At 46.1% G+C, this 23,807-nt stretch overlaps 2 non-coding genes across 2 annotated transcripts; one reads left to right on the forward strand and one right to left on the reverse strand.

The window, feature by feature from the left end:
• Nucleotides 1-17,577: 17,577 nt before the first annotated feature.
• TRNAM-CAU (transfer RNA methionine (anticodon CAU)) lies at nucleotides 17,578-17,650 on the reverse strand. Its single transcript has one exon. It is a non-coding gene; the product is annotated as a tRNA-Met (tRNA).
• Nucleotides 17,651-18,714: 1,064 nt separating this feature from the next.
• Nucleotides 18,715-18,787, forward strand: TRNAV-UAC (transfer RNA valine (anticodon UAC)). Its single transcript has one exon. It is a non-coding gene; the product is annotated as a tRNA-Val (tRNA).
• Nucleotides 18,788-23,807: the final 5,020 nt, after the last annotated feature.

Raw genomic sequence — 23,807 nt, forward strand, 5'->3', positions numbered from 1 at the left:
CTCCTTCACGTAGCTAAGGTGATTTCTTCACAGGAGACTGCTTCAGTGAATGCTGGGTAATTAGGGCGTCATACCCAACAATTTCCTAGGGATTCTTTTCAGGGGGAAGTTCCCGAGAGCCGGGTTCGTCGCTAGAAGGACGGTGGAGTCACGTCAGGCACTTAGACCTAGGGTTTTCCGTTTAGGCCTGGTGGACACCACATTCCCAAGTGGGGAGGCTATTATGTATCGATTCGACCTTCATTTTGTGGTACTAGGGCCGGGACCAACCCCCCCCTCACCGTTTTATCGGGCCCTTGCCCTGGGACGCTTAGGGAGTAATGAATAAGGGCAATCAGGGCTGACGTATGTTGTGTATAAGTCAGCACTAACATGTGTGTACTTTCAGGAAATGGGTACGAAATGTACGTGAACGGCTGACGACGACTGGCTGGAAGGAAGCTGGGCTATGGTGGCACGACGCCAGAAGCTGAAGGAGCAATACAGATTAAAGAGCTCAGCTGAAGGAATGAAAGGAACGTTATGACAATGTCTTTTATCTTTCAGGATTCAAAGCAAAGTAATCAGCGCAAAGGAAGAGGAATCGGTCCAGGGGGCAATTGGTGGGCTAGATCCAGGTATATGGTTAAGGACCAGTCCTTGGTGTGGACACAGAGGGAGGGGGCATGCACACAGAAAGGGAGAGGGAGCACGACATGGTGATGTCAGAATGATTGTCACCTACAAGTGCGCCAACTAACGTTAATTATTTCCCTCCGTTGCCCCTTTCGCCGAATTCCATACTGGGGAGCCAGGTCAAAGCGCAGAGCAATGCTCTTCCTACTTCGGATGCAGGACCAGAGGTTAGGCGCTTGTTGGTACAAGCAGTCAATTTGGGATTCTCCTTTTCTTTTTTGTTTTCTCCCTTTGGTGAAGTACTCAGCCAGGGTTGGCGCGGGTTTTCACACCCCCAGGCCTGGGGCTTTTTACGCTTTGCCCGCTTTGGTGGTGAGCGCGAGGCTGCGCCTCACGTTTCAGCTTGGAGTCTTCTTCTCACATTCCGGGGTGACGGCCAGGTCACACAGCAGGTAGCGCAGAAGGGGAAGGACTTGGGGGGTAGTCCAATCGAGCCTGAGCGTGCCGTTAGAAGGGGGTTAACCGCCTAAGCCACAGAGCTAGGGTAACCTTTTGCGGGCACGGTGCATGCCACATACCTTATGTTGGTGATATACTCGGGAGTACAATGCGCACCTTCTTTGCGCTGTATAAGTGCTGCCCCCCCCTTTACTGGTCTGCAGCCCTGGGGCGTCAGGGGTAAACTAATAGTGGTGGACAGGGCTTACAGCATTTAAATGTAAAAAACGGGCCTAACATGTGTGTACTTGCAGGAAGAGTGTACCTTGTACGGCTGCGGAGGACTGGCCGGAGGAAAACTGGGCTGTGGATTCACGACGCCAGAAGCTGAAAGAGCAAAGCGGATTAAAAAACTCAGCAGAAGGAGTGAAAAGAACGTTATGACAATTTCTTTGATCTTTCAGGAGTCAAAGGAAAGCAGTCGGCGCAACGAACGAGGGGATTGTCCTGGTGGCAAAATTGTTGGGCAGAATCAGGTATATGGTTAAGGACCCTGTCTGTAAGGGGACAGGTGGGGGTAGATTGCCCGCTAAAAGGGAGACCGAGCCAACAGAGGGTATGTCGGTAAGAGCGTCACGCTCAAGTGCACCACCTATCGTTGATTATTTCCCTCCGTAGCCCCTTTCGCCCTCGCTCGCTGAGTTTCCACCGCATCGTGCGCACGATGTATGAAGTAGCAAACAGTGTGTCACAAGATAAAAGTGATGTGTACATGTCACAAGAGAGTCCCAAAATAGGTTGAAGGATATTACTGCAATATATGGCAGACTCTAAAACCACAAGTCTCGTGGAAGACACTTCCATAGTCAAGGAGAATAGAACTTGCTATAATAAGAGGTCCTCCACCAGATATTAGAGAGGGCACGTATCGCATTTGGAAGTGTCTTTATAGGAGGAGAACGTGGAGGTCAGTTTGAAGGCTTCGGATGAGGAGGTGTTCCTGGGTAGAATGGTAAGGGGACGAGGTAATATGTGATTAGCAGTCATTCACACCTATGTGCAATGGTCAGACTTGGCTGTTGAATTTTGGGTCAGTTCAAGACACGTTACTACATTTCTGCCTCTGGCACTGGAAGTACGCAAGTGTTTGCCCCACCCAACTCCTTATGAGAAGGTATTTTGGTCAAATTAGTTCTCGTAACTGACATACAGGCTTGGCCTGGGTAGTGTGGGGGGCATTGTTGGCCCCTGCATCATTGCAGAGAATATATATTGGTATTGAGGGGGGCAGGGCGTCTAACGGATATTACTGTCCCTGTTGTTGGGGAGCGCAGGTTACGCCCCAGGGAAGTAACACATTGGTAGTTTGTTGATTTACTAGGCAGATATTGGGGTTTCGCTCGGTAAGCAATGGCAGACTGTGGGCAAATCTTACATCCCTTGGTCAAAAACAAAAAAAAATGATTTGCTTTTCTTTTAAACATATGGCTTGTCCTCAACATGTATTTGTATACTGCACGGGAGAGACTCATTCCCAATTTCTCTTGCCTTAATATGACCCAGCATTCACACTATTTTGTCATGCGTTTCAGGCCTGGTAGTTACTGCCTCCGGGATAGCAATTATTTCATTGCCTTGGCCCAGATGCACCTGGGGGCCTCACTTCTGAGGCTGGAAAAGAGTTTTTCACTCTATACTATTATGGGGCATGTCCTTTTGACATGTACTAGAGGTTAGTACATGTAGACAGTTGGCTAATTTACCCAAGCATAGGTTACCAGCAGGCGATGCTTTGCATACTCTTGATAGGGTTCCTAGGAGTGCACTTACGCTACGGTGTACAGCTACCAGTTTTGTGTTAACAAGCTCTGGACTGCCCTAATCAGCTATTGGTGAACCCCGCGATGTTGCTGTACGAAAATATTCCTGGTCATAATATAATAATAAAATACATCTTTCCTGGCATAGCAATTCACCTGTTTCGCACAAGGGGGAGGGGCCCTTACAATTTTGCCCGCCTAGTGTTGCGGGGTACACACTTGTCACCGGGTAACTTGTTAACCCCACTAGGGGAGAGTCCGCATGGACTTCCGTAAGTGCAGCTAGTGCCCGCCACTGCTATTATAAGCAGCAAGTTCACCGGCGCTCTTTTTTACAAGGTGGTTGTTTCTGGCGCGTGGCAACATCCCTCTTTTTTCACTACAGAGCACTGTCTGTCTTTCAGAGAAGACCGCTACTACCGCCACGGGGTAAGTCAAAAGCTTTGGTGATTTTTGCCTTGGTTATTGGTTTGCGTAAATACTGGTGCCCAGAATAGCTTGTGGCACTTCGGCCAGAGAGGGTGGTGTCTTAGCAGGAGGGCCTGCGATTGATATTGCTGGGTTTCACTTGTAGGGTCCGGACGTGGGCAGGAATAAGCAGTCTTTTAACGAACTGCTGGGTTTCAAGGGCAGTGGAGGGCCTTTGGCTAGGTGCACTAGTAATAGTTTGGCCCGAGTCACATTTAGTAGTGGTTAGTCAGGACCTAGGTGGGGAGATCCTAGGCAGTATCTCCACGCCGGGAAGTACACAGTGGCAAAATAGTATTGCCCAAGTTGCCCATCTCTATATCTACATTTGTTAATAGACGCCTTGGGTCCAACGAGTGCCTAATCAGGGTGACGGGCCAAGTGACAGACAGTATTATTTCCCAGCACCCCAGGTCTGGTTGTTACATTAAGACTCTAACTGGTTTATTTCACCGGACACAGGTGGTGCGTTGCCATGTGGCGCTTGTTTCCTTACTTCACTTGAAGGGTCCGGTTAGGCAAATTTGTACAGTCAAAGATTTAACAGCTTGGGTGGGCACGCAGTGGAGGGGACCTGGCTATTTCCACTGGCAAGCTTACACCTTAGACAGTAAATTAGGTTGATTATACAGGTATTAAAGTAAGGTTTCCCCTTGCAGTTTCACACACCAGGAAACACGAGTGGTGAAGTATATGTTCCCCCAGTAACACAACATGTATATACAGTTATATGGGTTGCTGGTTTAAGCTTCATAGGGTCCAACAAGTGCCAGGCAAAGGGGGACGAATTGTACGAGGTGATACTGTACACAATACTAGAAGGGACGTGCCTAAGCTACACGCACACTGGCCTTTTACTCATGTCAGAGGTTAGCGGCCAGACAGTGGGCGGTCCAACTTGGGTTTTGGGTAAAGTTACATGCAGGCACCATGAGTTGGATCCCCAAGTTCAGCCCGGACGGAGATAGGTTAGAAACCAATCGGGGAGCGCTGTGCGCAACCCCCCCTCACTTTGGTAGTGGGGGGTATCAGGCTGTAGGTGCCTTTGAGGGGCAGGGTAGGCCATTATAGGGGCGAAGAGGGTGACGCAGCTTTGGCTGGGACACAAGTTGGGTCCCAGCGAATCCACCAATAGGAGGATAGCTTAACATATGACACACTATCTTAGAGTGGCACCACCACTGGTTTAGTAGGTGGATAACAGGGTCCGGGCACCTGTAGGTTGGCACTTCACGATAGGGTGCAGTGTCTAATTCCGGACACCACCTCATATTCCCTCAAACCAGTGTGTCATCATTGCGATAGGCACCAGGGATAATTTAGTATTTATATGTGGCAAGGTAGGAAACAGGGATAAAGTCCACTATGTCCACATGAGCGAGTATGCCACCTAAGGGGGACAGGTAAACGTCAGTGGTAGGATATCACCCCTGGCTCCTGAAGCAGGTAGCTTGGCAGGGGAGGCGTTGGAGCCTGCGCGCAGAAATTCTGCGTTATGCGTACATTCTCTGGGCTGAGGAGACTTGGCCTCATCAGACATGGGTGCTACACGCCTACTTCCCTGGGTGTGTCGAGAGCGAGAGGTACACCTGCCCAGTATAGGCATGAACTGTTTCCTGCTGGTTAGGGGAGAAGCCCTAGATAGAGCAGGGTGTAAGTAGGAAAGCCGGCCTTGGTGGGGGGCCCTGGCCGCGTGGTTTTATTGTGTGTTTAATAAAGAGTAGTTTCAGACACCACTTCTCTTTATCTTACCAAGAACAACGGTCTGGGTGTTGGGCCACGAGGGTGTCTCCAAGTTGGCTCTTTGGGCCGAAAGCAGGAAGTGGAATCATGGGTTTAGTAAACTCATTTGTTTGGCGCGGATGCAATGGCTTGCGTTGGAATGGGGTTCGGGGCATTTTGAAACAGGAATTACAGAGGAGCCCCCATCCCCCAGACGTGCTTGCACTGCACCTGGGAGGGAATGACCTGCCTATTTTAGGTAAAAGATTCCTGCTGAGAGACATTAGGATCCTGCGAGCTGTGGAGATCTGAGATCACACCACGCCTGGTTTGGCTCGGGGCACGCTCTGGGCAAGCGGTAGAAGTAGTGCGAAGGAAGGTTAACTGCGCACTGCGTAAATTCACAGAGCTAATGGGCTTTGGCTTCATTAGACATGGGGAACTTCACGCCAAATCCACAGGATGCTTTGATGAGGAAGGAGTCCCCCTCTCCAGTGTAGGCATGGATTTATTCCTGTTGGACCTTCAGGAAGCCCTTTATTTCAGCAGGCTGCGTTTAGGAAGGATGAGCTCAGGTGGGGGGGGGGGGCCCTGACTGTGACGGTCGCCACATCCAGGGCTGTGGAGGAGTTACAGGACGATTCAGAGGCGAAAGGTACTCAGGAGTACCCTATTCAGAAGCACAAAGGGTGCTGAGGCCCAATATCCCTGGGAGATCTGTGCGGTGGACCCTGGGGTGCGACGGCGCCCTGTTATCCTACGGGCGGTTGGTAACCTGGACATCCGGGGGTCGCTTGAACGCTCCGCCCCTCGTAGGGGGGGGTGTGAGCAAGAGGGTGGACCAATGGTTCAACGGATATGGGAGGGGCTATCCTCTCACCACAACCGCTGAGGACCGTCTGGCCAAGGCCGCGGGCTACCTGGCCTATCAGGTGGCAAGCTGCGAGGGGCGGCTTGCCTTTGGATCGTCTGTAAGATAACCCACTATGTTTTGGCATAAGTTATGCTAATAAACCTGTAGCTACTTTTTTTCCACCAACAAGTTGTCTTGTCTGTTTATTTATTTATGTGCAACATGTTTGATGGGGGCTGGTGTGCGGGCCGATATTGGCACTATGCCAGCTCTATAGGTAATCTAATATAAACTTTTTGTTTAATCAATCAAAGCAGGAACCTTAATTTGAGGAAATGGCTTTTTACAGGTTGCCCCCTGGAAACAAGGCAGCCAACACAACTACGCCTACACAACCTCCGATTTCATGATCACTCGCATTATTCACCACTGGAGTAAACAAGCATTTACAATGCAATGGTTTCACCTTTGGAAAAGTTAGAGCTATTGGCATTGTAAATGACAACATTTGTATTTATGTGTTGGTTTTGAAAACAGATAAATAAATGGCATTGTCATTTACATTGCCATTAGCTTAATCTCTGCAGTCACTCTGCAGTCCCTAGCACTCCAAAGGACAGGTGGGTTGGGAAACTAATCCAAAAGTCAGCAAATTTTAAAAACCAGAATAAATCAGGGGACCGTCTAGAACTGAATTGACCTCCGTTATCCGTGTTCAACCATTGATTTGTTGATTGATGTGCTGTGGCCAATGCCTTTCCGTGGCGGCAATGCCGCCACGAAAAGGCATACAGTCTTTGCTTTTGGGGCCCGTTGCGGGCCCCCAGGGTGAAGGGGGGGTGGGGGTTTCACATGGGGGTACCTATGGTACCCCCCTGCGTTTCAAAATACAACATGGCAGGCACCACCCGGTGCCGGTCATGTTGTGCTTTGAAACGCACTGTTAAATAGTACAAGGGATACCCAAAGGAGCAATATGTCAGGGACCTTAGGTGTATATATTATTTCAAAGAACAGTGGTCCTTAACAGGTAGCGAATAATAAAAATTCATGTAGATCAAGATTGAAATCCATATAGTCTGTCCAGCCGGATAGGGTTTAATAACACAAATGTAGGTATAATCAATCAATTCAGTACAATATCAAAGTGGGACACAGCCTGTGTCCTACTACTGTACATGGACATTTGTGACATACATAGACAGGTGAGGCAAGCTTAGGTAGTCTGCATATATTCAAAAAGAAAATAAATGTGTTTGGAATACAAATCCAGTGGCCACGTGGTACATATGGACTGCGTTTCTGTAGAATTTCTTTGTTAATTTTCCCTGTCCAGCCAACCTTTTCTGTTTTCCCTGTTGTTGAGATGTAGATGGGTAGATGTAGGATCCAAAACCTTCACTGTTTCACTGTTTGGTAGAGCGGGCTCTCGCTCGCAAGGTTCTTCTTGTGTTTCGACATAAAAAAATGTATGGTCGATTCTGTACATTAATTGATTACAGGAGGGTTCGCCTTCCTGTGAATTTCACATGGCCGAACAGGATACGCTGTCGTTCAGTGAGGATCATATTAAAAAACTCCTCTCTGACTCCACTCTTTTTTCTTCTGTTAAACTCAGCAGCTCAGCCAAACAACTCAACTATGCAGACAAACTGATCAGACTTCGGAAAAAACATGTCCGAACGGAGCTCCATGGCCATTTCTTACTTGCCAACCTTAGAGCTGGAACGATCCCTTGGGGCCTCCAGATCAAGAACGTCCCTGTCATTTTTACTGACGATCCAGTCTACCGTAAAGGGTTTAGCTTCATCAGTACTAAATGTAGTAGGGATTTGATGGTACACACAGTGGAAACTGCCCAGCAAATCCTTAAAAAAGAGGAGGAGGAAATTGAAGAACAACTCCAAGCCATTAGGGATAACCACACCGAAACTGAGGCAAAGGCCCTTTTAGAAAAGATCAAAAAGGAATTGGTCACATTTAGAGACAATACCATCAACTTTAAGACCTCAAAGTTTGAAAAAGACCAAAAAAACTTTAACATCGAGACCGTGTATCCCTACTTGAAGGATGAGTTCTACAGTAGATCTGATTCCATTAGGTACTTGAATACCAACCAGGGGAGATCTAAGAGAAGATTCACCACATTCTCTGAGACATCCTCCTCGGAATCGATGGAGGACTCCGATGCAAGAGAAGGCACCTCGAATAGGAATCAACAGAACAGAAACACTCCAAAGAGGCCTTTTTTAGGCCAGGGCCAACAGCAGAAGCGGACGAGATTCAAACCCCAATGGGAAATGACCACACGCAAGAAACACTACAACTCGTGAAACCGTCTGCCATCATTAACATCTCCGAAAAGATTCTGTCAAGGGCTGAGCAAGAAGTTCTAGAAATGGGCCTTTCTTTTGTACCCGGGGTTGCTATGGATTTCACCAAAATCAAATTGGAAGTAATGGAATTCTTCCGAAAGGTTCGTTTGAGATGGTTTTTCAAGGACGCGACCGATCAAGTTTCTACCAGGCCTCAGGCTTGAGGAATATATCCTCCTTCTGTCCCCCCAACCACAATGTCTCTAAAAACATCTTAGCCTTCGAACGCTCAGTAATGTCATCTTTGAATGTGTTGGAGAAGAAACGTCCCTTTGTTCCTAGAAACATCACGAAAAAACACAGAGAAGCTATTCAAGAACTCAAGACTCAACAGGAAGCTGTCATCAGGCAAGCTGACAAAGGGGGCGCGGTTGTCTTTTGGTCCAAAGACTTATATCGCACTGAGGGTCGGAATCATGTGTACAATCAGGAGTGGTACCGCCGCATCACCCATGATCCTACTGCCCAGATCCAAGATGAAGTCAGAAGACTTGTTAATGCTGCCAAGGAAGCAGGGATACTTGGACCAAAAGAATCTGAATACCTCGTCAAGCAACACCCACGGACCCCGCATTTGTACTTTCTCCCCAAAGTGCACAAAGACCCCAAAATACCTCCAGGACGTCCAATTGTGTCCGGTTGCGACTCTGTGTTTGAACCCATTTCCAAATTTGTGGACGTCTTTTTGAAACCCCTTGTGGTCCAGGTGCCATCCTACCTGAGGGACACCATGGATTTTATAAACAAGGTCGAAGGCCTGCCATTTGATCCTTTTTGTCAACTGCTAGCTTCTATGGATGTGTCATCTTTATACACACAGATTCCCCAGCAAGATGGCCTGGATGTCATGGAACTTTACTTGGATAGTCGACCACGTCCACACAGGGTTCCTACCGAACTTATAATCTCCTTTGCGACTGTGGCTCTAAAGAAGAATTTCTTCACCTTTGAGGACGAGATGTTTTTACAAATCAAAGGTTCTGCAATGGGCTGCCCATTTGCCCCCGAAATGGCCATCTTGTATATGGGCCAATTTGAGGAGAAATATGTTCTGAATAACAACCCCTATAGAGGCTATATTGGACAATGGCTCCGATATATTGATGACGTGTGGTGTGTGTGGAACGGAACGTCGAGACAACTGGAAGAATTCCATGTATGGTTGAACGATAGAAGCCCGGACATAAAATTCAGCTTGAGCTATCATGAAAGATCCCTTCCATTCCTGGATGTCGAAATATCAGTCAGAGATGATGTGCTGTCATGTTCATTATATCATGAAAAAACGGACAAGAATAATGCACTGCATTATAAGAGCTACCACCCGCGGAGTTTAAGGGATAACCTCCCTTATGGACAGTACCTCCGGGTAAGACGGAATTGTTCAACTATCCAGCAGTTTGAGTTGCATGGACAAGGACTGACCTCCAAGCTACAAGAAAGAGGTTACCCTCATAAACTTTTGAAGCACTCTATGAAGAGAGCTAGATGGACACCCAGGGAACATCTTCTTGAGAAGAGACCAAGACTAGCGACTGAGAGGATGGTATGTGTATCCACCTTTGGCCCTCACACCAACCAACTCCAAAATATCATCAAAAAAAGTTGGCATTTGGTGCAGGAAATTCTTCCAGACGTAGGTGCCCCCCTTTTTGCTCTTAAAAAGAACAGGAGTATTGGTGAAATGATTACATCTACCAGACCACCTCCAAAAAGGGACTCCCAAAGTACGATTTTTGGACCAATCCAGTCAAAGGGCACCGCAAATGCGGGACATGTTCCGTCTGCGATCTCACAATAGAAGGCTCACTGTTCACGGATGGTAACAAGTTTTGGCGTCACAATGAACACACGAACTGTAAGACCAAGTACACTGTGTATGCCATACAATGTCCGTGCAAGAAGCTGTACATCGGCAAAACCACGCAGGAGGTCCGCCAAAGAATTATTCGGCATCGGTCAAGGATCAACAACAAAAATATGACAGCACCTCTGGTCTCTCATTTCCTGCAACAAAAACACTCCTGCCATGACATAAGATGGACTGTTCTAGCCGTTATCAGGGGTGGCATTGGTGACCCTGATCATCGCCTTTCCCAGAAAGAGGCGTACCTCATATTGAAATTCGATACATCCAACTCCGGTCTGAATGAAATGTCCGAAACTGCCAGTTTGTGAATTCATCTCGATCTATGCTGTTGAGTTTGGCTGGGCTGCATTTTTTTCATTTTTTTCATTTTTTCCATTTTTTCCATTTTTTTCTTTCTTTACCTCATTAATTTTTAGGTCTCGTCCTTTACCATTGCGAAGCAATGGGAAATGGGGGAGAATTCAAGTGCTCAAACGGATTGTCAAACCACCGCTTTTTTCCGTGGCGTTTTCTTCGAGTGCACGTACAGGCACGCGCATTTGGCCCATACACTTTCATGGCCATCTGTTCCTGTTCCTAATGGCCCTCCCCCCTCCCCAGCACAGAGCGCGCATCGCGGCCGCACAGCACATCAAAGGGCTTCTCCCAGCGTGTGCTGTGCGGCTTCTCCTCCCCTAATTATGTGGCCGGCCGTACTTGTGTTTCCTGGCCGCTTCCCGGCCGCTCTTGTATTTAATTAGCAGCAGCAGCATTTCTCCTGCGCCAGGCCACATCAAAGGCTCTGTGCCATTAAAACTTAACTTATCTGCGAGGTAAAAGACTGCGAAGTAATGAAATCCTAACCAGGAAGTAAAACTCCTGATGTACTCACTTGCAATGTAACATCCCACGATGGAAAACCTATGATGCAATGGTGACGTACATACACCCACACCCTACTGCCCTGCATATCTGTGAATCCCACAGCCGAGTCCAAGTGATCTTACACTCAGGTCTTGCATCAATCATCATTCCGTGTAAGGTGCATGTTTATTTCCCGCCATGCCGCACGCTGAATCACAGTCTTCAAAACTTTACAGATTTATAAACCTTGTGTAAAAGTTCCGCAGTGTCAGCAGGAGCATCCCGTAATACCATGGTTACACATTTTACAGATTAAATTCATTTTCATGCCCTGCATTGCTCATTTGTTCTGGACCGTAATCCTTCAAGAAAGAGCTGAAACCTGTATTGCGCTTATCTTTCTCCATACTCTTCCAGCAAGAAGTGTATCCTAAAGGAAGCCAGACACACACAAAGGTCTCAGTAGCCTCGGGGGACCGGATGTGTTAGGGATGCCACTCATACATTATTGGCTCGAGAGCATCCTTCTTAGACAGACTGCAGCAATGAAGAGGCTCACACAGAGAGAGAACAGAATGTAAATCTCCAGAATATGATTGCAGAAGCACTGACTAATGCTCTGGCGGGTCCGTCGCTTTGATAATTTGTGCACACCCGGTGGAAACATAAAATATTAAGACATACGCGGTTCTTGTGCTATTCGCCGTTTTACTGTTCTTCCCGGTAATTGAATATGGGTTGGCTTGCCCAGGCGGTTTCAGCTCCCTTCCCTCCTTGTCTTCAAGGACAAGCCTGGTACATTTTACAGGACAAGCCTGGTTATTCCTTGCATAACTACTTAAGATATGAGGTTAATACACATTTTATCTTGTTTTATTTTGATAGATGTCTTTTTTGTTTAGTTTCTTTATAATTTCAAGAACGCAAAAAAAAAGGGCATTATCATTTACAATGGTAATAGTTCTGACTCGTGCTATTGCGAGACCTATTGCATTTTCAATGCTTGTTAAACCTGTGTCTGTTTTTGTATAGTGAGTCTTCTACACGATTATATAACTGGGTATGGGAATATAGAGTTGTCTCTACAGCTTGTGAATTTGTGCCATTTCCATGCTAAAAATTTGGGTTGTAAATATGTTTACGATGTGTTCTCGTATATACATGCAGCAATGTAATTGTTGAGAATGTGATACTACACAATCAGACTGTATTTCTTTATATGCGATTTGTTGTGTCAATTACGAGTAATTTTGACCTTTATGAAAAATGCTAGTGGTTCCCAGACTGCGACTTCTGTGTTTTCGAGTTTCGCTGCGAGCGCGGTACATTCAAACTACATGGTCCAGCATTCCATAGGGGCCCCCACTGGCCACTCCCACCAGCCTCATGACCCGGTTGTTTTAAATACTTCTGTAAGGCGCCGCGCCTTATCCACAGACTGAACTTCGCTTGGAAAGGACCGATTGACTCCTTCCATACGAGTAAGTGTCTCGCGCAAATTGTTAGTATTCTCCTGTGCCGTCCGCTTTTCCGGCCATTAGACCATGAGACTAATACGTAAACGTTCCCATTCCTCTTGTAGCGGGCTCCGGTGAAATCGACACCGCCTGCCGGCTTGAATTGGGTTCTGTGCCAAGGCGCCCTTATTATCGTCACTTTGGATTTCAGGTAGGAACGTTTTTCCTTGCTCCTTGCCTGTGACTGGTTGGCTTTACTCGGTCTTCACAATCGGCAGTCGTACTGACCTTGGAATTTTTCATTTTTCTTTTGTGGTCACTCACTCAGCTAATTACACCTGTGCTGCAAAATGAGAGCTGTTCATCAACCCTGAGTGTGCACCGCGTGGCGGGCATCACGTTTTCAGTCCATCACTGTGTGAATTACAGGTATGATTCACATTCTCTAAGGCTTCACGCTACTCAATTGTTGCGCTAATATCCCATACACAACGGGTTATTGACCGTGCTGAGTATTTCTTTGTATGTTTTTTCAGAACTGACTGCTTTTTGAGATTTACCCACACTACGGCAACGTTTGTGGTCTTGTGCAGGTAATTATTTCCCCCCTTTTTTTGGAGCCAGAGTAGACCTTCATAGTACTATGATATACATATCTGACACCTACTCCGTATGTCTTTACAGATTTACCGTCCCCAGTCCCTGTCCTGAAGAGAACCTACAACATCTAGGTTCGAAACGCGTCGACACTCCCACCCTGTGGCAATTTCAAAGGGTGCCGCTAGGATACAACTAATTTCACTATTTTGGACCCTAGTAGTGCAACCCTCTATAAATACTTGACCACAGGCTTTGGTAGACAGGCAGGCACCCATTTCCATCTCAATCCCGCCTGTCCCTTGGTTTCATAGTTCTAAGGACTGGTTCTCCTCTCTGTTTCATGCATTTATTATTGCACTGTATATAACTGCAATTTAATTGAATCACTTCATGTTTTATTGTCTTGGTGTGTTATTATTTGCCTCGTTTGACTCGATTGTTGTAAGTACTGTACATTTGTAAAATTGTATTTTTGTAGATACTGTGTACATGAACCCACTGTTTTGATGGTCATTTTGTTTGTGCTTGTGTTTTTTTGAAACTTTAAGAATCTTAGTAAAAAAAGAAAATAAATGTGTTTGGAATACAATTCCAGTGGCCACGTGGTACATATGGACTGCGTGTCTGTAGAATTTCTTTGTTAATTTTCCCTGTCCAGCCAACCTTTTCTGTTTTCCCTGTTGTTGAGATCCGGGCTGGGTAGATGTAGGATTCAAAACCTTCACTGTTTCACTGTATATTCAAAGTTTAGCAGACAAATATTTACAGAGAATACACTGTTGTGATTTAGCAAATATTGAAATCAAATCATCTTGTGTAAGGCGTCGACGGCGTTTCGATCCCCTTAAAATATAGCGGGATCATCATCAGGACATTGGTCATTCATGCCTTTAAATTACACACTGGTACGCGGAACACATCTATGAAACAGTCCGCTTTATAAGTTTTTTAACATGGACCGCAATTGCAGGTCTGCTTAAAGTGGGGATTCAAGTGTTGCCCCGGGGAATTGCCGCGATGGGATTCCGCTGCCAAATAGCCGATGCTCAACATGCATTTTTAGCATTTAGCATTTTAGCGACATGCATTTTTAGCATTTCAGCACCGCCCGCCACAATGTTAAAAATGCGGGATGCTAATTCGAGGCACGGAACCTCCGCCCCTGTGGCGGACGGTCCCGTCCTCCGACAGGAGTGCGTCCGCCATCCTAATTGACCCCAGAGTGTCAGGGGAGCGCCAGGTGCGGCTTGCTTGTGTCACCTCACGTGTTTCGGGAGACTGGAGGGTTGCACTAGACTTGCTTATTTATTGTAAATTACAAAAAAATCCAGCTTCAATCACTCCCAGTTCACTGAGGCAATTTAGGCAGCCGTAGAGGAAGTGATTTTGCCGGGATCACTCAGTTTGGTTATGTTTTTTGTACAGCACAGTATTCACAAATTCCTTGGACTAGTGGCACCATACGCTCTTGGGTTCGCTGTTTGTCGGGTTGCAAATCTGAGAGACTCAATGTGGGCAATGGGCATTGGGGTACGTTTCCCATAGCCAGATACGTTTGAGGGATTTGGTTTGTAGAGTGAAGTTATTCCAAGGTGAGGGAAGACAGAGGTAAGGGGGTGGGGAGGGGGAGGGGTTGCAAGCTTGATCTAGGGGAGAAAGAGCAACATTCAGAGGCAGGTGCCAGCGGGGAGCGACTGACACACAAATTAAATCAGAGGAAAAGCCGCCAGAGTTACAGCATCTGGTGGTACTGGAATGGAACAGGCGTTCTGCTTCTTAAAGTACAGAAGGCAACGCCAGCACGGCATGAGTCAGGAATGAAGTTTAAATTATAGGGGCACTGCAGGTTTATAAACACAACTTAACATAGTCAGCGAACTGGGGGCCCCAGGAAAAGGGATGCCGTGCCACAAAGACAGCTTGTGCCAGTGAGAGCCTCTAGCAATGAGAGATTCCTCATGCTGAGGTCAACGGGAAACAAGCCAAAACAGGCAATGACATGAGGGGGACACAATAACTAGCTTGATATAGGTGTCATCCAGTAGGGAGAGGATGTGGCATAAGGGCCAGAGATACCGACTTTGTAGCTGGAGAACTTGAGTCTCGGCATCGGCTCACCGTTACTTTTCTTTCATTACGCGGACTTGGAGCAGAATATCCTTGAGGAGCTTGCCAGAATCAGTATGTGCTTTTTGGTGTTGGTGAAAGGATTGCCAACTACTCACACTGCACCCGGGCCACACTTGTCCACAGAGCACACAACAAGCAAAGAGATAAACGTCAGCACTCTGATGACCCATTCAAACCTTGGCCTCTCTGCATATGCTGCCACCACTCGTCATGGGGTGGGGGAGGTGGCGGTCGGACATTATAAGGACCTTGGAGACCATTAAAAGGTCTGCAGTAAAAGGGGGGCATAGGAGGGAACAGCAATGGAAGATGCCATGCAGGATGCCAGAGAGTAGGGTGGAGGTAGAGTAGTGAGGGGAGGGAGGGAATCCCCTGTGCTCCCCGTGAATCCCTGCTCCTGTGAGCAAGTGGTGCTGCGGAAATGCGTGGAGATGGTGTGGTGATGTCTAGCCGTATGTAAATGTGCTGCGAAAGGTTTGTTGTGAGGATGAAAGGGATGTAAAGGCGTAGGATGCATGAGCCTTAGAAGGTGTATTTGAGTAGTACATGGAACGGTATGCTATAGTAAGTGAACATACGATTGTGTGTGCGCATCTTTAAAAACCTCCCAGAAAACAAAGCGCTGTGGAAAGCTCTGCAGTGTCCAGCAGCACTTAAACAGTACAAAAAACATATGCTTGTGTGTGCGCATCTGTAAAAACCTACAGGAAAACAAAGTGCTGTGAAAAGCTAAGCAGTGTGAAAAACATATGCTCGTGTATGCACATTTAAAAGGGCAAACCTAACGGAAAACAAAGCTTGGTGGAAAGCTTTGTACTGTTCGGTGAATATATCGTCGCACACAACATTTATTACATGCTTGAACATAGAGCCCCAATTGTATATGCTGCAGCTGCCAACCGGAAAACAAAGCGCTGTAAAAGCTAAGCAGTGTCCAGTGGCACCTAAACAATCGGAAAAATATACGCTTGTCTCTGCGCCTCAAAAAGGTAAACCTACTGCAGAACAAAGCACTGTGAAAGCGCAGCAGTATTAGATGTGATGCAAGCGCTTTACAAACGTTTATTACAAAGGTGACATATAGAAATGTAAACAAGCAGCAGTACAGAATATAAAGGTGTTGTGCTATCCAGCGCTTTACATATTAGCACAAGAGTTGGCATGGAAACCACAGTCAGGAAAGGGGTGCAGTGGTGGAGACGTATGGCATTCTGAACTGCATTCATACGGGGAGCTTTAGGGCAGCGCTCTGTGTTGTTTCAAGAAGGGCAATGAAGTTCTGTGCTCACTGCAGGGCAGTACGAGGCTGCCCTGCATTTCTGGTAAAACCCGTTCTCTCGGCTCAAAGAAGCAAGGCTTGTTTTGCCGTCTGCAGAGCTCCCTCCCCTCTGCAGAGCTGGGCACACCTCTCTGAAGCAGTCGAGCCGTGCCACATGAGGCGACAGTGTGCCAGGCAAACACCTCCCGCATCAGTTCAAGGGACTGCCTTAATACGAAAGGACGAGCCCATACTTTGGGAAATGGGAGAGCACTGTGGGAAGGACAGGGACTGGAAAGGCAAGCACTCTGCCCCAGCGCAGAGCCACATATCGAGTTCATATTCGACATAAGACAAGCTGTCAATATTCGGTAATTTAGAGGCCGGCCTAGGCTCGTCAGCACATGATCCAGACCGGATTGCGGGCTCGAATCTGAAGAGCAGAGCAGCACGCTGTCTCACTTCAATAGCAACTAGAAGGTCCCGGCACACTCTGACCCATCGGACCCCTGACGGCCGCGGGCGCCTGCTGAACAGAGCCTGGGTGGCGATGGCGAAGAGGCCGGCCCGACTTGCTTCCTTGGGAAATGGATCCAAAAACAAAACAAGTGGGGCTGGGGCCGGAGACACGGACAGCGGGAGGGGGGGGCGGGAACGGGCATAAGGACAGCAGGAGGGGGGCGGGAACGAGCATATGGACAGCAGGAGGGGGGGCGGGAACGGGAACGGGCACACGGACAGCGGGAGGGGAGGGGAGCACTCACCAGGACTTCTTCCGGCGGCGGTCGGCCGTGGAATGACCAAATGAAACCTCGACGACAAAAAAAATAAACCCCGCCCACCGCCGCACTGACGTCCTAAAAGGGGCTGGATGAGAAAAACATCGCAGGGAACCCCACGAATGGCCTCGGTGAATGACGGACGCCTCTCTCTTCCAATGGCTAGCCTCCATTTATGGAGCTAGCCAATGGAAGACAGAGGCGGGAATGAGCCACATATTTGTAAACAAACGTTTTTCGCCTGCGCGAAACGCTGCTTGCGCAGCTGTTCGCAGGCGAAACCTAAAAACAGTGTAATAAGTACAATCAGAAAATAACAACACGTACAGAACCCTTTTACTAAAACATGTGCCCTCTGTGAGGCTCGAACTCACGACCTTCAGATTATGAGACTGACGCGCTGCCTACTGCGCTAAGAAGGCTCTGGATCTTAGGCTAATGACTTCCTTTTAAGAGTCTGAAGCAGCTATGGGGGTTTCAGGTTTTTTATATATATACATTTGATTGTGAACTCTTACATCCTGTTATCAATGCCACTGCTGCTACGCCATACTCTTCCCAAAGCGCCCACCGACTATACGATCATTAATGATCACAGGGAGGCCGTACTGGATTTATACAAACTCTGCAAACCCTGGCCCTGTCCAAGCAGGTCTGCTGGAACATTTGCCGGAACATTTGCCTTGATTGTTGACAGACACTGGAGCCGGAGAGACCACCGGATCTGCAGCTCCCTTTGTGACCACGGAGGGCGGCAGTGAGCAGTGCACAGGCTCGGGTGGGGGCGTTGCCCGGCTGCAGGGGTCCCTGGTGCAGACACGTGCACTGGCAGCCAGCGCTCACGACCTGCACGTGTGCACACCAGTCACACTGGTGCTCGATCAGCCTTGCAGGGTTGGCTGGTTTCAGCCCTTCCCTGTCGCACGAGCAGGGTGTCACACCAGCATTAATGGTGAGATGAGGAGCAGCAATTACACCAGCATTCATGGTGAGATGAGGAGCATCCGTCACACCAGCATTAATGGTGAGATGAGGAGCATCTATCACACCAGCATTAATGGTGAGATGAGGAGCATGTTACACCAGCATTACTTTCTGAGAGGAGGAACATCTGTTACACCAGCATCAATGCTGAGATGAGGAGCAGCAATTACACCAGCATTAATGCTGAGATGAGGAGCAGCAATTACACCAGCATTAATGCTGAGATGAGGAGCATCGCCTCGCGGTTCTCTTTGTTCGGTAACTTGACGCGATGAAGCCTCCAAGTTTCCATCAGCTTTTCTCTGTTTTGGCTTCTTCTTCCTATACATTCGGACAGTCTCTCTACACTCCTGTCTCCCTTCACCTGGACTACATTTTTTTCCTAAAATGCTGACTATTCTCTATTTTTTTGTTGTTAAGGTGAAATAACCGAATTATAGGGATGAAATCATTACACGAGAAGTCCACAAAAACAGGTACGAGCTGTGGTGAAAGCATCGGAGGTTTCATAGTGTAGTGGTTATCACGTCTGCTTTACACGCAGAAGGTCCTGGGTTCGATCCCCAGTGAAACCAATTCGATTTTCTTTTGCAAATTGTATACATTTATAAATGTAAAGCACAGAGTCGCTCACGATGCAAAATATATATCTGAAATAATAAAAGAATAAGTACATCGAACAACCATAAAGCAATGGAGCAGTCGGTCTTTCAAGGTGGAGGGTTGAGTGATGGGGTGGGGGCCTTGATAGATAACTCATCACTGAACACTTTATGTATTTTATTTTTTTAAGTGTATATTTAATGAGTCTACGAATGTCCTTTGGAATCGAGAGGTCAGGCCGGGGTCTTGGTGGGCCAGTTGACCTAAAAGGCATTGGATTGTTTTTTTATGAAAGAAGTGGGGGTGTTGTTTTATAATTTATTTGATGAAAGAGGTGGGGGTGTTGTTTTATCATTTATTTGTAGAGCGCTTTATGAAGAAGCTTCATGGCGCTTTATGAGGAGACATTCTTAAAACCGAATAATGGCCAGCTGGAATATACTGAATTATTAAGAAGTCAAGTTTTTAGGTAGAGTATGAAACAGAGTATAGTTCCGCCGTTCGCCGACTGTAGAAAAGTAGGGTCTCCATAGGGTCCTAGTAGGGACAAGCTGGCATTGATTAGCTGATCTGAGGGCGCGGATGTCCAGAAAGGAGGGTGATCTGGGGGGTAGAACTCTGTGTGTTTGTGGGTATTTTCTTCTCAGACTTTCAGCTGTGTTCCAGTCTGATTCAGAAAAGGGGGTGGTGATGAACAGAGTGCCTGAAGTAAGCAGACCACTCTTACCCAGTCCAAAGATCAGGGCTTGATCCATCACCGTTTTTTAGCTCACTGCACCATCCCAGCTCAGAACCTGGCTATATGCAAATTAGTCTGTTCCTGTCCCAGTGCATGATGGGAACAGGGCAAACCAAACTACCAAGCCAATTCTTACACTGGGAAGGAAACAAGCTACCGGGGACCGGTTTCTGGCATTACAGCCGTCTTCGGCCCGGCTTGCTTGAATCCTGATGGTGCAATGAGCAAGGGACTCACATCTGAGTATACCCTTCCACGCTTATGGTGGACAAAATGATTCAGAAAAGGGGGTGGTGATGAACAGAGTGCCTGAATTAAGCAGACCACTCTTACCCAGTCCAGAGATCAGGGCTTGATCCTTCACCGTTTTTTAGCTCACTGCACCATCCCAGCTCAGAACCTGGCTATATGCAAATTAGTCTGTTCCTGTCCCAGTGCATGATGGGAACAGGGCAAACCAAACTACCAAGCCAATTCTTATACTGGGAAGGAAACAAGCTTCCGGGGACCGGTTTCTGCCATTTCAGGCGTCGTCGGCCCGGCTTGCTTGAATCCTTTTTTTTTTTTTTTTTTGGCAGAGGCATAAAACATACAAGGACGAAACAAAGTATAAAATATAAAATATGTCTTTACAGATACAATCATTATTAAATTTAAATCCAATTATCAATGGGGGACCATAGCTTCCGACCAAAGATCTTCTTTTTATGTCCCTTCAATTTGTAGACTGCTTTATCCATTCTATAAACATTTAACAGCTTTCCCAACCATTGTTCAAATGTTGGTGGGTCTATATCCAACCATCTAGAAGTAATACAAAAACGATATATAGACATTCCAATAAATAAAAAGTATTCTTGATCAAGAGATAGATTCTCAGAAGGAAAATAAACACCAAAAATAATCACAGAAGGACGAAGCGTGATATGGACATGTAGCATATTGGTCAGAAACTTTTCAATCTTGTCTATATATACCACCAATTTAGAACAGCTGTAGAACATATGATATGAGTCTGCTGCTAAAGTTCCGCAGCGACTACAATTAATGCCTCTTGTGGCTTTCCATTTGGCCAACTTGGCAGGTGTATAGTAAAGATCTAAAATAGACATGTAATGTTGGCTTTTGAGAGAGCTATTGATTAATATCTTATTACTCATCTCAAAAGCTCTTGCCAGGTCTATCCCTTCTATACATAATTTTCTTTGCCATTTCTGGGTTTGATGATCGAGATCGTCCTGCAGCCTATTAACCATTAATTGGTAGATTATGCCAATACGATTATTCTTCCTACAGCTCTCTAAAATATCAATAGTCTCCATAGTATCAGTATATAACAAGTTTTTTTTTCCAGAAAACTACGGATCTGTAAATATTAAAAAAATTCATTCCTGGAAAGGCCAAATGTCTCTTGAAGTTCAGAAAAGGACATAAAGACCCCATTTTGATACAGTTGCCCAATTAGGTGGATCTGTCTCATATGCCATCGATATGTAGCAATATCTTGAAAAATCTCAGATAATGACATATTACCAAAAATAGGTGTGTAAAAATTAAGTTTTGAAATTATACGTAAAGTCTTATTCATTTGCCTCCAGACTAAAAAAGCAGAAAGAAAAACCTTAAATTTTGTTTTTTTATAGTAGCTGGGTTCCATGAATTTCAGTAAACACTGCCGAGCGTGAGTGCCCAAAAGCATTTCAAAAATAGAGGGTGCCATAGAAGATTCGGTAACATGTTCATGGAATAGTAGGACCCTGATTGTTTTAAGGGTAATAGCCCAGTAGTACATTCTAAAATTCGGAAATCCCAACCCAGCACGTTCTTGTGGAAGAGTACACCATTTTATGGATCTTCTAGAGCGACGGTACCCCCACAAAAACCTGGACAACATCCTGTCTATTTTATTAAAAAGAGACATTGAAAAAAATAAAGGAATAGTGCGAAAAAAATAAAGAAATTTTGGAAAGATCATCATCTTGATAACATTGGTTCGTCCGTATAGAGATAAATGTAAGTTATTTAACCTTTCTAAGGTTCTATTAGTAGATATAAGTAAAGGATCTATATTTAATCCGACAATGTCATCAACCTTGGGAGATAGAATTACACCAAGGTATGTGCCAGTAATATTTAGTGGAATATCAGTGGGTTTACCCGTTTCAGAATGTATAATCTGAGTTTTTGAAATATTAAGCTTATATCCGGAAAATTTACCAAACTCTCTAGCTACATCAATGATTTTAGGAAGCGCAGAAGAAGCGTCAGAAGTTACAATGGCCACATCGTCTGCGTACGCTAGAACTTTGTGGTCAAACTCATAAAGTCGGACTGATGGGATGCCGGGTTCCGAAATTAATCTATTCAAATAGGGTTCTAAATATAGAGCAAATAGGAGCGGGGAACAAGGGCAGCCTTGTCTAGTCCCCCTGGTGATTGAAAAAGGTCTAGAATTGTCAGTACCTAGTCTTATTACACCCTTAGGATTAGAATAAAGTGATCGTACCGCTTGAATGAATTGTAATGGGAACCCCTTCCATTCTAATACAGTCCAAAGGAATCCCCAGTCTACTCTGTCAAACGCTTTTTCAGCATCAAGTAAAATCACCCCAACTGGGGATTCCTTTGCCTGAGCCCAATCCAGTAATGTAATAACGCGTTTGACATGATCTGTAGTATCCCTATGTCTGATAAAACCGTGTTGGATGTGAGAAACCAAACCAGACATTACATTATTTAGTCTATTTGCAAGGATTTTGGAATAGATCTTACTATCTGCGGTGATAAGAGAAATAGGGCGATAGGAACCTAATTCTTTTGAGTCCTTATTCTTTTTTAGAAAAACAACTATAGTAGCAATAGACCAGGAATCAGGGGATTTACCTAGAAATGCTAAATTGAAAATTTTTAACAGCTCTGGTTTCAGCATGTGTCTGAACGTCCGATAGAATTCGAGGGGTATCTGGTCGGGTCCCATAGCTTTACCTGCCGCAAGACTCAAGATGGCATTTTCAATCTCATCCCAACTTATTGGCCTTATGAATGAATCAGACTCCTCGAGACACAATGAAAGTTGGTTAGCATTTTGAAGATAATTTGCAGGGTTAAGAGTCTTATCAACTTCATTATTAAGGTCGTTGTACAATGTCTTATAGAAATCATAAAATGACTCTAAAATTTCTTCCCTACGTTCGTGGAAGACACCATTCATGTCTTTAACACCTTGTATTTCGTTAATGGAAGATTTTTGTCGGAGGCGTTGTGCTAGAATTTTACCAGTGCGCTCACTATATTCATAACGTTCAGTTTTATATCGCTTAAATTTTGATGCTACTTCATCGGCAATATGAATACGCAAACCAGAACGTTCAGTAACTAAGCGTAGTTGAGCGTCTTCTATACCTGTATTATTTTTACATGCAGTTGATAGGTCCATCTCGGCTATCCTAATCTTATTTAACCTCTCCTTAAAATCTGTTTGGATTTTTTTCCTCTTGTAATTTGCAAAACTAATTGTCTCACATCTGAGTATACCCTTCCACGCTTATGGTGGACAAAATGATTCAGAAAAGGGGGTGGTGATGAACAGAGTGCCTGAATTAAGCAGACCACTCTTACCCAGTCCAAAGATCAGGGCTTGATCCATCACCGTAGGTGTGGCAGGGTATACTCAGACATGAGTCCCTTGCTCACTGCTCCATCAGGATTCAAGCAAGCCGGGCCGACGACGCCTGAAATGGCAGAAACCGGTCCCCGGAAGCTTGTCTCCTTTCTGGTGAAGAATTGGCTTGGTAGTTTGGTCTGCCCTGTTCCCATGATGCACTGGGCCAGGGACAGACTAATTTGCATATAGCCAGGTTCTGAGCTGGGATGGGGCAGTGAGCTAAATAACGGTGATGGATCAAGCCCTGATCTTTGGACTGGGTAAGAGTGGTCTGCTTAATTCAGACACTCTGTTCATCACCACCCCCTTTTCTGAATCGTTTTTGGCCACTATAGGTGTGGCAGGGTATACTCAGACATGAGTCCCTTGCTCACTGCTCCATCAGGATTCAAGGAAGCCTGGCCGACGACGCCTGAAATGGCAGAAACCGGTCCCCAGAAGCTTGTCTCCTTTCTGGTGAAGAATTGGCTTGGTAGTTTGGTCTGCCCTGTTCCCATGATGCACAGGGCCAGGGACAGACTAATTTGCATATAGCCAGGTTCTGAGCTGGGATGGGGCAGTGAGCTAAATAACGGTGATGGACCAAGCC

The sequence above is a fragment of the Lissotriton helveticus genome, chromosome 1_2 (assembly GCF_964261635.1).
Source record: "Lissotriton helveticus chromosome 1_2, aLisHel1.1, whole genome shotgun sequence".
Lineage (NCBI taxonomy): Eukaryota > Metazoa > Chordata > Amphibia > Caudata > Salamandridae > Lissotriton > Lissotriton helveticus.